The sequence below is a fragment of the Mobula birostris genome, chromosome 2, assembly GCF_030028105.1.
Source record: "Mobula birostris isolate sMobBir1 chromosome 2, sMobBir1.hap1, whole genome shotgun sequence".
Classification (NCBI taxonomy): Eukaryota; Metazoa; Chordata; class Chondrichthyes; order Myliobatiformes; family Myliobatidae; genus Mobula; species Mobula birostris.
The window spans coordinates 198,536,271-198,554,367 of record NC_092371.1 but is presented as its reverse complement, the minus strand read 5'-3'; the positions used below and the strand labels follow the sequence as shown (position 1 = coordinate 198,554,367).

The following is an 18,097-nucleotide window of genomic DNA, read 5'->3' as shown; positions in this document are numbered from 1 at the left end:
TAGGTCAAATATGATGGCAGAATGTAGTGTTAATAGTAAGACTCTTGGCAGTGTGGAGGATCAGAGGGATCTTGGGGTCCGAGTCCATAGGACACTCAAAGCTATTGCGCAAGTTGACTCTGTGGTTAAGAAGGCATACGGTGTACTGGCCTTCATCAATTGTGGGATTGAGTTTAGGGATGAAGAGGTAATGTTGCAGCTATCTAGGACCCTGGTCAGACTCCACTTGGAGTACTGTGCTCAGTTCTGGTCAGCTCACTACAGGAAGGATGTGGAAACTATTGAAGTGGTGCAGAAGAGCTTTACAAGGATGTTCCCTAGATTGGGGAATATGCCTTATGAGAATATGTTGAGCAAACTTGACATTTTCTCCTTGGAGCAATGGAGGATGAGAGGTGACCTGATAGAGGTGTATAAGAGGATGAGAGGCATTGATCGTGCGGATAGTCAGAGGCTTTTTCCCATGGCTGAAATAGCTAACACAAGAGGGCACAGTGTTAAGGTGTTTGGAACTAGGTACAGAGGACATGTCAGGGGTAAGATTTTTATGCAGAGAGTGGTGAGTGCATGGAATGGGCTGCCGGTGACAGTGATGGAGACGGATACAATAGGGTCTTTTAAGGGACTCCTGGATAGGTATATGGAGCTTAGAAAAGTGGAGGACGATTGGTAATCCTAGGTAATTTCTAAAGTAAGGACATGTTTGACACAGCATTGTGGGCCGAAGGGCCTGTATTGTGCTGTAGGTTTTCTATGTTTCATTGTTAATAAGGAAACTTGGCAAATGTGAAAATCTACACAAGTAACTCCTGACAGGCGATAGCATGAATGATCTATTGAAAAAAATGAAAGGAATATACAGGATGATGCCAAAGGGGATTGATTGCATTGTTGGCAGAAGGAAGAAACAAAAACTTATGATCAATGACATATCAATGGACAAACTAGGACTGGAACAAAATATAATTGCACATCAGAAGCTTATTTTAGGAATGCTGTATAATCAGCAGCCCCTAAACTGCTGAGCAATCGCCTACAGACATCTACTACATTTTTACACTCAGTTATGTAAATATCAACTTAATCAATGATCCTGTTTTGTTTTATTCAATTAGAAATAAATGGTTATCATATCTTCAATTGCTTCTTTAATTTCAGATTGAGTTTGATTTGAAGCATGCTTCATCCTGAAGTCTATCATTTGATATAGATGTGTAGAACTAAAATTATTCTTTCTCTTGTCACCAATAACTTCTGCATCTTAATTAGTTCCATAGTTGTAAAACAATGAATGAATCTGAGGCTTTTTTTTACTACGTACAAAAATAGTTCCACTTTCTCCAGTTTCTAACAAATTATTCACAATTTAGATGCTGGGTACTTCATGTACTTTGATACTAAGAATAACAAGACTGGTGAAAATGCTGTTCTGGAGTCCAGGATCCTGTACCCCAGAAGGGATGAGCAGTGTCTTCAGTTTTTCTACAAAATGACAGGCAGTCCAATGGATAAGCTCGTTATATGGATGAAAATGGATGATGGACCTGGAACTGCTCAAAAACTAGTTAAACATCATACATTACAAGGTATGATCTTTTTAGACTGATAACCTACTACTTCATTTGTCTATGTTTGTCCATTTCTCTCTAAATCTGCAAGGTGGCACAGGTGAACCATGGCAACATTCTGCGGGCTACATACGACCTGTTGGTGCAGTCTTTCATTGATTCTGTTATGCTTATCAGATTTATTTAGTATGCCTGCAAGAAAATGTATCTCAGGATTGTATATATTGACAAATAACTTCTTTGATAGTAAACAAGGAAGAAGCTGCAGATGCTGGAAGTCCGAGCAACACAGACAAAATGCTAGAAAATCTCAGCAGGCCGGGTAGCATCTATGGAAAAAAGTACAGTCGATGTTTTGGGCCAAGACCCTTCATCAGGACTAGAGAAAAGAAGATGAGGATTAGATTGCAGGAGTAAAGATAGGAGTAATTTACTCCTCATCTATTTTTCTCCAGTCCTGCTGAAGAGTCTTGGCCTGAAATGTCGACTGTACTTTTGTCCATAGATGCTGCCTGGCCTGTTGAGTTTCTCCAGCATTTTGAGTGTGTTACTTTGATAATCAATTTACTATGAACTCAAATCTCTCCTATCCATAATATTTGTCCAAAAGTCTAATATCGATATCAAAGAATCTACTAATCTCTGTCTTGAATATGCTTAGGGATTGAGCCTAATATTCAGTACACCCAGGTGGAGAATTTCCTTCTCACTTCTATCCAGTCTGGCCAGCATTTATTTTAAAATTATGACCTTTGGTCTAGATATCCCAACCAGGGGAAATATCTATCCCCCATCTACACAGTCAAGTACCCTACTTCTTAATGGCGACCCTCTCAATTCTTGGTCCAGTCTCCTTAATCTCTCATCAAATGCCAAGCTGGCACTCACTTTCGCCACAGACCTGTTCACAGTATTTTAAATGTAGTTTCATCAATGATGTATATAATCAGAGCTAATGCTCTCTACTCCTCTCTTTTACTCTAGTCTGCCTACAGTAAAACCCAATGCACTGTTTGCCTTCCTAGTTGCTTGCTGTACCTGTACACTAATTTTCAATGTTTCATGCATTAGGATGCCCAGATCCCTCCCCCCCTCCCACTTAACATAAGCAACTTTCAATCTCTTACCATTTAAAAAAACACTCTACCTTTCTGTTTTCCCCACCAAACCATTTGATCTCATACATTTACACAATATGTTCCATCTGACATGTGTGATCCAATCTGTCAATTTTTCTGTATCCCTTCACAGCTTCATTACATCCTCCTGACAGCTCGTATTGCTAGCTAGCTTTGTATCATCACCAAACTGGAAATATTACACTTATTACACAAAATGCTGGATGAACTCAGCAGGCCAGGCAGCATCTATGGAAAAGTGTAAGCATTGCCGTTTCAGTCCGAGACCATTCCTCAGGACTCATCAAGTCCTGAAGAAGCATTTTGTGGTATTAAGGGGTTCATATGTTTAGAGGTGGTGCCACACTATAGGTGGCAGTGATAGTGTTAATTGCGGAGTTGATGATTATGGAAAGTGAAGACAATGATTAAATGGGGAAACGAGATTCTCTAGATGCCGGAAATGTTGAGCAACTCAAACAGAATGGAGGGAAATGCGCAGACAAGTTTTCAGGCTGAGACCCTTCACAAGGCCTAATCTTGAGTCTTGATGAAGAGTCTTAGCCCGAAATGTTGACCTTTCATTCCTCTTCAGGCATATTGCCGCTCTTGCTGAGTTCATTGAGAATTTTGTGTGTTTTCCATGAACAGTGGGTTCAGGAGAGTATCAAATGGAGAAGTGCAGTGAATGGGGTGGATGCAGCTGAAGATCTGCTCATTAAGGATAATCACTGATGAAGGAAATCAGAAGCAAAGGTGTGGGAGGTAACATTATTGAAGTAGATATAACAAAGATAGAGGAAACCGGAAACTAGCATTGTCCTTTCAGGAACTGGCAAGAGAGGGAGTGTGGCCAAGAAAGTTATGGGTTTGTTGGTTTTTCATAAATGTTGAATACCTATCTTTTCCTGAAATAGAGAAGGGGAAACTAATGTAGAACCTGATTTGAACAGTGTGTAAATTAGGACAGAGTAGAAATTACCAGTGAAACTGATGTAAATTTCCATTTCAGGGTGTGAGCAGGAAATAGCAGTGATAGTGATGAGGGTGAGGAACTTGAGTATCATTGGCTAAGAGAACTTTCTGCAAAATTAGCATCCATAACAATTCCTTATTCCATAGCAACACCTTTGATCTATCCAAGCAACCTAGAAACCAAATTTTTCACTACTTTCAATAAATAATTGCAATATAATAATACTCTGAGCATATGTTGATGTGCTGGTTAGAAAGAATACTTTTATGTTTAGTTATTCCAGTCATGAGACTACTCATTTTCAGATTGGTAAATGTTGTTTCACTTCACTTCATCTGAACGTGCTTTACTCCCGGTACTCCTGGAGATTTCTTCAACCACATTAAATTCCATGCCTTGTATGATAAATCATTTTGACTGTTAAAACTTTGACAAATATTTCATGTTTTTATCATTTATTTCTTTCTCTACAGCGGATGGAAGCCTTTCATGGAACATTGCCCATGTGACCTTCAATGCGACAGCCAAGTTTCGTTATGTTTTCGAAGGAATAATTGGTAACTCCAGTGATTCTTCAGGTGGTATTTTCCTGGATGATGTCACACTTACCGAGACCAAATGTCGTTATAGTGTCTGGCATGTAAGGAACTTCACCAAAAAGCTTCAAAACAATTATAGGAGGGCCATAACCAGTCCATGTTTCGAGAGCCCGGAAGGATATCGATATGGTTTAACTTTAAGACCTCATTCTTATTACGAAAATTATACAGGGATCTTTTTCCACCTGTGCAGTGGTGAAAATGATGATATGCTTGAATGGCCAGTTGGGAACAGACAAGTTATCATTACAGTACTGGACCAGCATCCTGATGTGAAACTCAGAATGTCGTCTACTCGAAGCTTCACTACAGATGGAAGTCATCTTATACCAGGTGAGAAAATAAATGCAATATCTCTGTTACAATTTTAGCATCTGTTTGAAATGGATTCTATAAGAAAGAGCTTGAACTTTGGTCAAACTGTTTCTCCTTGTTTTCAGTTAGTATAAAACAGGGGTCCCCAACAGTTTTTGCACTGCAGGCCAGTTTAATATTGACAATATTCTTGCGGACCGGCGACCGGGGGTGGGGGGTAGGGTTGCCAACGGAGAAGAGTAGCAGTCAAATGCGTTTACCCCGAAAAAGACTACAATGACAATGAAACCTTCTGCGGGCACCAGTGCACATGTGTGAATGTGCTGATTTTTTCACAAATCATTTTTGGTGATTCTGATTGGGTGGGGGTGGAGTGTTAATCACGACCGCAATATTGGTGATAAGTGGCTAATACACTCAATTTCATTTCTAAAAGGGTTTATCTAACAAATTTAATATTAAACACACAGCGCATATTTTCCTCGTATGAATACAGTGATAAGTCAATTATCAGGAGAGCTTGAAGTAAGTGTTGAACGAACTTACGAACTTCCAGTAGAAGTGGTAGAGGCAGGTTCGATATTATCATTTAAAGAAAAATTGGATAGGTATATGGACAGGAAAGGAATGGAGGGTTAAGGGCTGAGTGCAGGTCGATGGGACTAGGTGAGAGTAGCGTTCGGCACAAACTAAAAGGGTCTAGGTGGCCAGTTTCCGTGCTGTAATTGTTATATGGTTATATAAGTCACTTATAAGTCAATAGTATCATATCATTTTAAGTAATGTTTGGATATTAAACACACAGCACATATTTTCCCCGTATGAACATATAAAATCATTGCAACACACCAATACTGCTGAATCAGTGGGAGCCCTGGGCTTGTTTCCCTGCAACATCAAGGGGTGATGGGAGACAACGATACCCGAAGGGGGTTCCTTATGTCCAGTCTATTCCGCTGTTTAGTTTTCGTTGCATTCATTGCAGAGATATGTTGGAAATGAAAGCAACATTTTCAGTGCTTTCGTGGCTATCTCAGGATATTTAGCCTTGACTTTGATCCAGAATGCCGGCAGAGGTGTAATGTCAAACATACTTTTCAGCCTGCCGTCACTTGCAAGTTCGAGGAGCTGATCTCCTTCCCGCACTGACATGGATGACACACGGATAATGACCTCGCGTGCGTTCATGCTCAACAGTGGCCGTGACAGGGAATGAGGAAAGGTGCAGCTGACTCATGTCACCAAATCATGTCGTTTCCTTGCGGCCTGGTAGCACATGCTTTGTGGCCCGGCACCTGTCCGCAGCCCGGTGGTTGGGGACAGCTGGTATAAAACATACGCATAATGGGCACAGGTGAATAAATATGAGTGAAAATAATCAGACACCGGGAAATATGAAACAAAAATATTTTTTGTACTTGTTTCATAGAGAATCTGAATTTTCCTTCATTCTCTAGTTTTAAGTCTCTCAGTGCCATACACACACCATGTTCATAGTTTCTATGGGTCGGATCTCCATCTTCCTTAACCTAGTTCCCAAACTATTAACCACTTAGTGGTGTCTCCTTGTTATTTGTTTACAAACTCTGCGAGGACGCCATCTATTGGCCATCTGTACTTAAACACTGAATCACACACTTTGCTATGGGACTGAAGTCACCGAGAATGCAGGCCAGGTTAAGAATTGGTTTCACTTTCCCAGATGGGCCTTAATGAAGTAGGTGAGTATTTATTAACAATCAAATAACTTCACAATCACTAGTAATGTTTGTTTTCAGTACTGTTCTCCTCTTGAAACCTGGGAATTTACCTTTAGATTTAGATTATGAAGACACGCAGTCCTCTTTTATTGTCATTTTGTAATGCATGCATTAAGAAATGATACAATATTTCCTCTGGAGTGATATCACAAAACACAGGACAGACCAAGACTGAAAAGCTAACAAAACCACATAATTATAACATACAGTTACAACAATGCAACAATACCATAACTTAATGAAGAACAGTCCATGAGCACAGTAAAAAGTTCAAAGTCTCTCAAATGTCCCACATCTCATGCAGATGGGAGAAGGAAGAAAAACTCTCCCTGCCATGCCCGAACACAGTCTCACTCTGAGTCGTCCGAAAACTTTGAGCCTCCGATCAGCCTCCAACACCGAGTACCAAGTATCATCTCTATCCGAACGATTCGACCTCAATCTCGGTTGCCAACAGCAGGCAAAGCCGGGAATTTTGAGGCCGTCCCTCCGGAAGATTCTCGATCGCACAGTAACAACAGAAGTGAACATGCGTTTCAGAAATTTCTCCATATGTTCCTCTGTGCTTTCACGTCTGTCTCCATCAAATCAGAATTGACCACGGCCCCTATTTAATGGATAAGGAATCACTTTGACTGGAGGGCTGCGCACACGCGACGCGCTGCTATCTCTTCTAAAAATTATTTACAGTTTGAACTTCATCCTTTCCTTTTTTCAATGAATCTCAAAGTGGTATATGGTGACATACAGCTCAGGTACATTGGTAATAAATTTACTTTGAACTTTCACTTTTCCTTCTGTCTCTAAAGCCATAGACTAAACTTTGCCACGTGCCTTCGTTATTTCACTATATAGTGAAGTCTTGAGCAGCCTTCCTAATTAGGGGTGGCTGGGAGTTACAGAGGTCCATTGGACAGGTGCCTGGATAAGCTGCGGATTTCAGGGCAGCACCAACAGAGAAACAAAGTTGAGTTTGAAGAGATATTGTTAAAGATCATACAGTTGGTGTGGCACATTTAGTAAATTGGGGCAAGTGAAAAAGAATGGGGATTAGAGGGACCTGATGATCAAAGTATCATGGCAGAGAGTGGAGATCAAGACATGCATAGAAATACTGATTGGTGGGGTCAAGGTTATTAGGGTATTTAGGAAATTTGTTCTCAGTGATCAGGAAGTGGGACAATAGCTGGGTCTGGAGAGAAGTCCAAGGAATAGAACTACAGGTGGTACATCACTGAAAATTCAGTACGTCTTGGTTTTAATCAGGCACCCAAAATATGTTTCTTCATCCTGCTCCTGATCTCCATGAGGATTCAGCAGTGGACTGCAATGTTGCTGACTCACTGCTGGATTTGACATTGCTTTGATTTCGTAGGAGATCCCAGGGGAAAGGAGTGGAAGGGCATTGAAAGATACATTCCTTTAGTTTTAATATTTCCTTATAATATTACAAACTACTTAAATATTTTAAATGTATTGAACCATTTAATTTTTTTTTATAATTTAGCACTTACAATGAAAATATAATTTTTTGCAATTGAGATCACACTAGTCGGCTCAGGGATATGGAGAATTATTGTGACTGGATCCCATATCTGGACTATGTAAACATGGATGTCATAAAAGATAAAATACCAAATTGAATTAAAATATTCTTTTTCTAAGAATGTGCTGATTAATTTCACCTACTATTTCTCTGTAATAGTTTATGGACAGAAGACTAAAGTATACTGCTATCAATGCAATAATGTTCTTGAATCTGTAGATCACGAACAGCCATTATTGAAGAACCTAATAGTTCAGTATATTTTTCATTCCAAAGTTTAGATAAGAATTTTTAATAATGAAAAACCCAGGTATAATCCATTGAAGTGCTTGTTTCTGGCTCGAATCGACTCTAAACTCAGAAATGACCGGGATTCCCTTCAGTTTGCCTATTGCCACAATAGGTCAACAACAGATGCTATTTCATTAGGTCATCACTTAGAGCAAGATCATCTGGACAACAGTCATGCACATGATAGTATGCTGTCGTTTGACTACAGTTTGGTGTTCAACACCTTCATCCTCCCCAAACTGATCACCAAGCTCCTAGATCTGGGCTTCTGCACATTCTTTTGCAACTGGATCCTTGACTTCCTCATCAGCAGATCCCAATCAGTATGCTAAGAGTATCTCCGCTTTGTTGATCATAAGACCATAAGACCATAAGACAAAAGAGCAGAAGTCGGCCATTCAGCCCATCGAGTCTGCTCCGCCATTTTATCATGAGCTGATCCATTTTCTCCTATTTAGTCCCACTCCCCTGCCTTCTCACCATAACCTTTGATGCCCTGGCTACTCAGATACCTATCAATCTCTGCCTTAAATACACCCAATGACTTGGCCTCCACTGCTGCCCGTGGCAACAAATTCCATAGATTGACCACCCTCTGACTAAAAAACTTTCTTCGCATTTCTGTTCTGTTAGGGTGCCCTTCAATCCTTAAATCATGCCCTCTCATACTAGACTCCCCCATCATGGGAAACAACTTTGCCACATCCACTCTGTCCATGCCTTTTAACATTCGAAATGTTTCTATGAGGTCTCCCCTCATTCTTCAAAACTCCAAGGAATACAGTCCAAGAACAGATAAATGTTCCTCATATGTTAACCCTCTCATTCCCAGAATCATTCTAGTGAATCTTCTCTGTACCCTCTCCAACGTCAGCACATTCTTTCTTAAATAAGGAGACCAAAACTGCCCACAGTACTCCAAGTGAGGTCTCACCAGCGCCTTATAGAGCCTCAACATCACATCCCTGCTCCTATACTCTATTCCTCTAGAAATGAATGCCAACATTGCATTCGCCTTCTTCACTACTGACTCAACCTGGAGGTTAACTTTAAGGGTATCCTGTATGAGGACTCCCAAGTCCCGTTGCATCTCAGAACTTTGAATTCTTTCCCCATTTAAGTAATAGTCTGCGCATTATATTTTCTGCCAAAGTGCATAACCATACACTTTCCAACATTGTACTTCATTTGCCACTTCTCTACCCATTCTTCCATTCTATCCAAGTCTCTCTGCAGACTCTCGGTTTCCTCAGCACTACCAGCCCCTCCACCTATCTTCATATGGTCAGCAAACTTAGCCACAAAGCCATCTATTCCATAATCTAAATCGTTGATGTACAATGTAAAAAGAAGCAGCCCCAACACTGATCCCTGCGGAACACCACTGGTAACCGGCAGCCAACCAGAATAGGATCCCTTTATTCCCACTCTCTGTTTCTTGACAATCAGCCAACACTCTATCCACGTATGTAACTTTCCTGTAATTCCATGGGCTCTTATCTTGTTAAGTAGCCTCATGTGTGGCACCTTGTCAAAGGCCTTCTGAAAATCCAAATATACAACATCCACTGCATCTCCCTTGTCAAGCCTACTGGTAATTTCCTCAACAAATTGTAATAGGTTTGTCAGGTAGGATTTTCCTTTAAGGAATCCATGCTGCGTTCTGCCTATCTTGTCATATGTCTCCAGGTACTCTGTAACCTCATCCTTGACAATCAACTCCAACAACTTCCCAACCACGGGGTGTCAAGCTAACAGGTCTATAATTTCCTTTTTGCTTCCTTGCCCCCTTCTTAAATAGCGGAGTGACATTTGCAATCTTCCAGTCTTCCGGAACCATGCCAGAATCTATCGACTTTTGAAAGATCATCGCTAATGCCTCCGTAATCTCCACAGCTACTTCCTTCAGAACACGAGGGTGCATTCCATCTGGTCCAGGAGATTTATCTACCTTTAGCCTATTCAACTTCCTGAGTACTTTCTCTGTCGTAATTGTGACTGCGCACACTTCTCTTCCCTGCCACCCTTGAGTGTCCGGTATACTGCTGTCTTCCTCAGTGAAGACTGATGCAAAATACTTGTTCAGTTCCTCTGCCATCTCCTCATCTCCCATTACAATTTCTCCAGCATCATTTTCTATCAGTCCTATATCTACTCTCACCTGTCTTTTACTCTATATACTTGAAAAAACTTTTAGTATCCTCTTCGATATTATTTGCTAGCTTCCTTTCATAGTTAATCTTTTCTCTCTTAATGACCTTCTTGGCTTCCTTTTGTAAGGTTTTAAAAACTTCCCAATCCTCTCTCTTCCCACTAATTTTTGCTTCCTTGTATGCCCTCTCTTTTACTTTAACTTTGGCTTTGACTTCTCTTGTCAACCACAGTTGCATCCTTTTTCCACTCGAAAATTTCTTCTTTTTTGGAATATACCTGTCTTGCATCTCCTCATTTCTCATATGAACTCCAGCCACTGCTGCTCTGCTGTCTTTCCCTCCAGTGTCTCTTTCCAGTCAACTTTGGCCAGTTCCTCTCTCATGCTACTGTAATTTCCTTTACTCCACTGAAATACCGACACATCAGATTTCGGCTTCTCTTTTTCTAATTTCACAGTGAACTCAATCATGTTATGATCACTGTCTCCTAAGGGTTCCTTCACCTCAATCTCTCCAATCACCTCCGGTTCATTACACAATACCCAATCCAGTACAGCTGATCCCCTAGTAGGCTCAACAACAAGCTGTTCTAAAAAGTCATCTCGCAGACATTCTACAAATTTTCTCTCTTGAGATCCAGTGCTGACCTGATTTTCCCAATCCACTCGCATGTTAAAATCCCCCACAATTATCATAACACTGCCCTTCTGACAAACCTTTTCCATTTCCAGTTGTAATTTGTAGTCCACATCCCTGCAGCTGTTTGGAGGCCTATAAATAACTGCCATCAGGGTCCTTTTACCCCTGCTATTCTTTAGCTCAACGCATAAAGATTCTGCACCTTCCGATCCCATATCACCTCTTTCTAATGATTTAATATCATTTCTTACCAATAAAGCCACGCCTCCCCCTCTGCCTACCTTCCTATCCTTCCGATACACCGTGTAACCTTGGACGTTCAGCTCCCAGAGACATGCATCCTTTAGCCAGGTCTCAGTGATGGCCACAATATCATATCTGCCAATCTGTAGCTGTACAACAAGAACATCCACCTTATTCCTTATGCTGCGTGCATTTAAGTACAATACCTTAAGACCAGTATTTGATACTTTTCGCTTTGATTTCACTGCAACTTTATTGCACTGCAACTCATCCCAATGGCTACAAATTTGCCCCATCAACTGCCTGTCTTTCCTGACATCTTTACTCCTCACTATCTTAGATTTATTTCTGTTTTCCCCTTCCTCCGCTCAATCATTCCAGTTCCCATCCCCCTGCCAAATTAGTTTAAACCCTCCCTAACAGCTCTGTTAAACTTTCCCGCCAGGATATTGGTCCCCTTTGGGTTCAGGTGTAACCTGTCCTGTTTGAACAGGTCATACTTCCCCCAGAAGAGATCCCAATTATCCAAGAATCTGAAGCCCTGCCCCCCGCACCAGTCTCTCAGCCACACATTCATCGGCCTGATCCGACTACTCTTGCCCTTGCTAGCACGTGGCACAGGTAGCAATCCCGAGATTACTACCCTGGAGGTCCTGCTTCTCAGCTTCCTTCCTAACTCCTGGAAATCTCTCTTCAGGACCCCTCCTTTGTCCTATCTATGTCATTGGTACCAACATGTACCAAGACAACTGGCTGCTCACCCTCTCCCTTTAGAATATTCAGGACCCGATCTGAGACATCCCGTACCCTGGCACCTGGGGGGGCAACACACCATGTGGGTATCTCTGTCAGGCTCACAGAATCTCCTACCTGTTCCCTTGACTATGGAATCCCCCACGACTACCGCATTTCTCTTCTCCCTTCTTCTCTCCTGCACAACAGCGCCAGGCTCAGTGCCAGAGACCCGGTCACCATGGGTGTCCCTCGTCAGGTCATCCCCCTCCACAGCATCCAGAACGATATTTGTTGCTGAAGGGGACAGCCACAGGTGTGCTCTCCACTATCCGGGCATTTCCCTTCCCTCTCTTGACAGTGACCCAGTTTTCTGACCCCTGTAGCCTAGGGATGACTACCTCCCGGTAGCTCCTGTCTATCAGCTCTTCACTTTCCCTGATAAGCAGTAGGTCATCAAGCTGCAGCTCCAGATCCCTAACACGGTCTCTGAGGAGCTGCATCTCGGTGCACCTGGCGCAGATGTGGCCATTAGGGAGGCTGGAGGGCTCCCAGGATTCCCACATCTGACACCCTGAACAAAGCACTAACCCTGCAGGCATGCTATCTAATTCTACAGGAATGAAACAGGAAAAATAAGTGTACTCACCTACTTACCTCGCCAAACAGACGAACTTTTTAAATCGTTAGCTCATAACGTTAGCTGTGAGAGCCCTGCTATTCCTGTCTGTCCGGGCCGATTCGCGAAAGGGGTGGGGAGGATGAAAAAAAAAAGAGTTGGCGCTTCGCTCTCGCCTCTTCCCGTTTACCGCCGAAGCCCGTTGAAGCCAAAGCCCTACACTCTGCTCCCACTCACTCTGCTGCCCGCTCCGACAGCTGCCCATTGTACAGGGTGGTCTCCTTTTTAAACTCTCCACTCGGACCTGCTGACGTCACGCGCCTGCGCAGTCTCGCCCTTCTTGCACTTGAAGACAGAAACATCTCAAGACTGCATTCTTCGCCCCCTGCACCATTTGCTTTACATCTATAACTTCATCTCTAAGCCCAGATCCAATACGATTGATAAATTCGCCAATGGCACAACTACTGTTAGCCAGATCACTTGTGGCGATGAGTAAATATACAGGAGTGAGATAAAGCATCTAGTTGAGTGGGGCCACTATGACAACCTCATGGTCAACATCAACCAAACCAAAGCAGATGATAAGAAGCCTGAAGTCCCACACCACAGGTTTGGGAACAGCTTCTTTCCTACAACCATCAGGCTCTTGAAATATACCTGCACAATCCGAACCCTATCTCAGCAATGGAACACCATAGATTACTTCTTGCGTTGCCATGGATTTCTATTGCACCTTTGCTTTTTGATATTACAGTCTTACTTTAACAAACATGGTTTTATTAGATCTGTAACATATATGGAATTTTTATTCTGTGTTTATTTAAACCTTTGTACTGGTGATGATGTTGCAAGGAGTTTTTCATTGTCCTTCTGAACCTGATAATAAACTCAACAGGAATTGTTAAATTTGAGATTGTTACACTATTAAGTTGTTAGATTTGCTTCATATTTCCTACCAATATGATTCTGCACTCTGCTTTAATATTTAAGGTAGCATTAAATGACCTAATATGTATGACACTGTTTAATTACAGGCAGCAATAACACCTCCTATTGGGACAAGCCCACATTAACTGGATACTACATTCATGCATGCGACTGTTACTGGAGTTCCTCCTGGGGATGGGCAAGATTCATATCACACAGGGATCTCCACCGCAAAAGTTTCTTAAAAAATGATGACCTCATTATTTTTACTGAGTTCAATGGTAAAGTTTCTTCTCATGTTTTCTCTTGGTGTGGTTGTTACTTTCCCATCGCAGACTGAAAGTCGGGTTTAGGAAGCTGAGTTCTGTGCTTCATTGTTAACTTCATGTGATTTGAAGTTGTTAAGGGATTTTTGCAGAGAAATTAGTTACTTGTGCAAGTAATAAATATGATTGGTCAACAAGGTGATAACAGTCAGTTATAAGGAGAGCTCATGGCAGGGACACATGAATGAGAAACTTGGCTAAATTTTGTAAAGCAAATGGTATTGTTGATGGGTGTATGGTTTGAAGAACTGGAGGGGGAAATATGTGAGAGTCTACCTCCAGTTGCTACTTTTATATCTGGTAATTTGACATGCTGCTTTTTCAAACACACTATGGAAGACTGAAGGGGTACGGTACACTGCACATTCTGTTCTTCTTAATGGTGAAGGAAAATGATTGAAGCTTATTTCTCCAATAAACCAGGGGTCAAAAAATACAAAGGTTTATGTACTGTTAGTTAAAAAACAGTTGACACACCTAACAACTGCGAATTATGGATCTGGAGTGGGATTAGTTTACTGGTTATCCCTCAGGTGGGATCATTTAATCAGGTAGCACTTCCTCTGGCCTCTCATTCCATATTGCATGCTGCTCTGTGTAACATAAAATAGTTTCCATAGTTCCTATTAAATATTTTCCCTCTCACTTTAAACCTAAGACTTCTAGGTTTTGGTTCCCCAACACTGCAAAGAATATGCTATGTATGCACTCATAATGAGTTTATATGTTTTATCAAGTCTCCTCTTGCTCTTCTAAGTTCCAATGGATACAGAGACACTTACTAAATGCATCAAACAAACTACTGTGAGATCGTCCCTTCAAAGCTTCTTCTCTGGTGTGGATTCTGAGGCAGTGAATGAGCGAATGTGAGAATCGCAGACTCCACATGTGGGGCAGCAGAGAGCTAAAGGGAGAGGGGTTTGGTTTTGTGAGGTGGTGTGATTCTGCCCCTACTTACACCAGGACATTTGTGTGCTCTCAATACATGACCTCAGGACTCTCAATATGATCCTGAAATCAACCTCTCTACTCAATATTGCTCAATGCAATGTGCTATTTTGAAGCATTGCCACTTTTTAAGGAACATACTGTTCCTATTTGGCCATGCTGTTCCCCTCCCTTTCTCTACCTCTCAGACATTGTTAGACTCACACCTAACACAGATTGTTGCCCTTCATTGTAAATGGTAACAATAACTTCCAGGATTTTTTGAACTACACTGAGAATTTTATTGGGTGCTAAACTTGCAACCATGTGGTTCCTGAATCAGGGCTACTGGGCTGACATTAGCAGCAACAATTGCCATATGCAATGTAGCATAGTCTTTGAACTATGGTCTAGGGGGCACATACACCCTCAGGTGGTTTTTGCACTTGTCCAAGGTTGGAAAGGGATGGATTAGACTCAATTCATGATTCTCACACTCATGAATGACCTGCATAATGGGATAATGGATAATGGCACAGAAATGGTTGGATGTGGTTCATGCCGTACTTTCCGTATCCAGAGTCTTGTCTAATTTGATGCTTGAAGAAGACACTGGAGAGAAGCTCTGGATGATTGAGAGAAGACCAAGGGAATTAACCCAGAGATTATAGAAGAAAACAGGAAAGAAACAATTATCAAAATGCAAAAATCAATTGCTGAACTTAACTAATCTTTTTTTCAAAGATCTGACTCCACTGATTCATACAGAAGTACCAATTCAGCCCAGGAGTCCTCCATTAAGGCATCGGCGAACAGTAGAACAGACTGGATACTCAGCAGTCTGAGTTATTGTGAATGGGAAAGCAAGTTGCAGGTAGGTGAAGCTTCTGCAACTCATGTGTGGGTACTTTGAAGTAGCAAAATAGTTATTTTGCAGGGTTTACTTAGAAAATTTTGATGATCTTTTGTCTCAGTTTGCACTTTGAAATCTGATTTCTCTCATTCCAGAACCACAGATGTCCATTTGTTACAAAGAACTGATCTACCCTTTTCTGAAATGCAAATTACTTTTGTTGAAAGCCAACCTCAACAATATTTGAATTTGCTACACCACATGACAATAGGACACATGTCCTACTAAGTTGATAGAGTTATTTGATATCAAAAAGTCCATACAGCTCAACTTGTCTATGCTAACCAAGTTGCCCATCTAAGCTAATGCTATTTGCCTGCATTTGTCTCTTTTCCCTCATCATTTTGTTTCCATGTAGTTGTCTGAATATCTTTTTGAACGTTGTAATTATACCTGTAATAATGGCATGATTATAAACGTTGTAGCAAAAAAAAGTATACAAATATATGACACTGCTGGGCAAGAGAATATTGATGATCATCAAGCCCACGTTTTATTCCCCATGCTAGCATTAGTTCAACTTTATTGATAGATAAAACCTACCTGACCCATTAGTCCCATGCAACAATCTTTAACACAGTATAATCTTTAGGGAGATGTGCAGCTCCGAGTGAGAATAGAATTTTCCCTATATTTGTGTTTGATAGAAGATGGGCAAGATTCAAACACGATAAAGTCTGCAGAGGTTGGAAATCCAAACAACACACACAACATGCTGGAGGAATACAGCAGATCAGGTCGCATCTGTGGAAAAGAGTGAAATGCGAGGACTAAGCAATCCATTTTGTTTGGATAGCCCTCGCAGCCCAAACTACCATTCTCCCTAATGTCCTGTATCTCTTTCCAGTTTCATCAAACAAAATGCAGAACATGAAATTAGTATGACCAAAAATAATTAATTGTAACTTCAGAAGATGCTCTTATAGATCAGGGCCACTGGGTAAACTGCTCCTTACAACTTATCCTGGCCATTATCTGATGACACATTCTCAGACTTGCTTGTTACGGCTCTACACAGTTTGCATTATTGGTATAGTAGAGAACTATTGCTCACTGGGAAACCTAGGTAAGCACATGAAGACTGTAGAAAGGATGTGTTAGTGAACTTGGAAGCTGTTAGATGGGGCGATCTGTATGGAACATACTGTAGGTACCAGCATTAAACTGTTGGACAGAAAGGCTGTTGTTTGTGCGATATTGTTATGTCATATTCTGTAATGTTGTTCCTTTTTAGGTGTGCCTCAACTCAAATAAACCAGCTCTTTGGTGATCGCTGTGAGAGAGCACAGGTTCATGGCACAGTCCTGAGCGTCCTGATTGGTGCAATTGCAGGTGTGCTGGTGTTGTCTATTGCTATTATTAACATAATTGCCAGAAAACAAAATTAAATCATCATAATGCTCATAGGTGGATTATAAATTGAAATTTTCACTAATTTACAAATCTTTTAATGTCTTGCAAGAACTTGCACGAGTTTTGTGTTCAATGGTAATTTCATGAAATTTGGTTGTATTTGTATCTCCTCACATTAGACATTGCTATTTTTTCTAATTGTATTATGGATAATAAAGCATGTAATAAGTAATTGAGTCAAACTGTTGAGCACTGCTTTGCTTTGTAGAGCTTTTACAATAAATCATTATGCCTGTTCGCATTTCCTGAAGCTTGTGTGTGAATTTATTCTTTAACATAACTCAGAGTTAAAGCAGACAGCAAGGCTGGTTGAGCAAGGGAGTCCTGGTCTATAGAAAGTGAGTTCAGATGAGATGAGGAACTGTGTAAGAAAGCAATCTAGTCGCCACCTTACAAGGAATCTGATTTAAAGGGGAGTAGATGCAGAAAGAACTTGTGTAAAATGGTTGATCATCAACATACGAGATACATTGTGAAGATCAATGAGTAAAGGAAGATCCAGGAAGTATTCAGCACTGACTTCCAGCACTGTGGAAGTGTTCTTTTGTGCCAAGGACATCTTAGGAGGAAACGATAATCAAACATATAAGGTGCAAAAAAGATAAATGGGTTTGAAGTCTTATACATCTTTAGTTAATTTAATGCCACCGAGTGGGACAGTTAGTGTTCTATTTTAACAGAGGTGTTGAGAATTTACGCAGTAACTTCAATCGAACATCTCCAGCGATTTCTGGAAGTTATAAATTTGCCACGTGTGAAAGAGGCAGATCACCATCGTCATCATCAGCATCTTGCACCATGTCATATGATGTGCACGATCGTGGTCTATGACCATGATCGTTCTTGGAAAATTCTCCAGAAGTGGTTTGTCACTGCTTTCTTCTGGCCAGTGTCTTTACAACACGGGTGACCCCAGCCATCATCAGTACTCTTAAGAGATTGTCCGCCTGGCGTCAGTGGTTGCATAACCAGGATTTCTTATGTTCTTATATACCAGCTACTCATACAGTGATGCATCACCTGCTCCCA

General features: G+C 41.2%; 1 pseudogene; it reads left to right on the top strand.

Annotated features, from left to right (window-relative positions):
- LOC140209944 (meprin A subunit alpha-like) overlaps positions 1–17,043 on the top strand; it is a 28,046-nt pseudogene extending 11,003 nt beyond the window's left edge.
- The last annotated feature ends 1,054 nt before the right edge of the window (positions 17,044–18,097 follow it).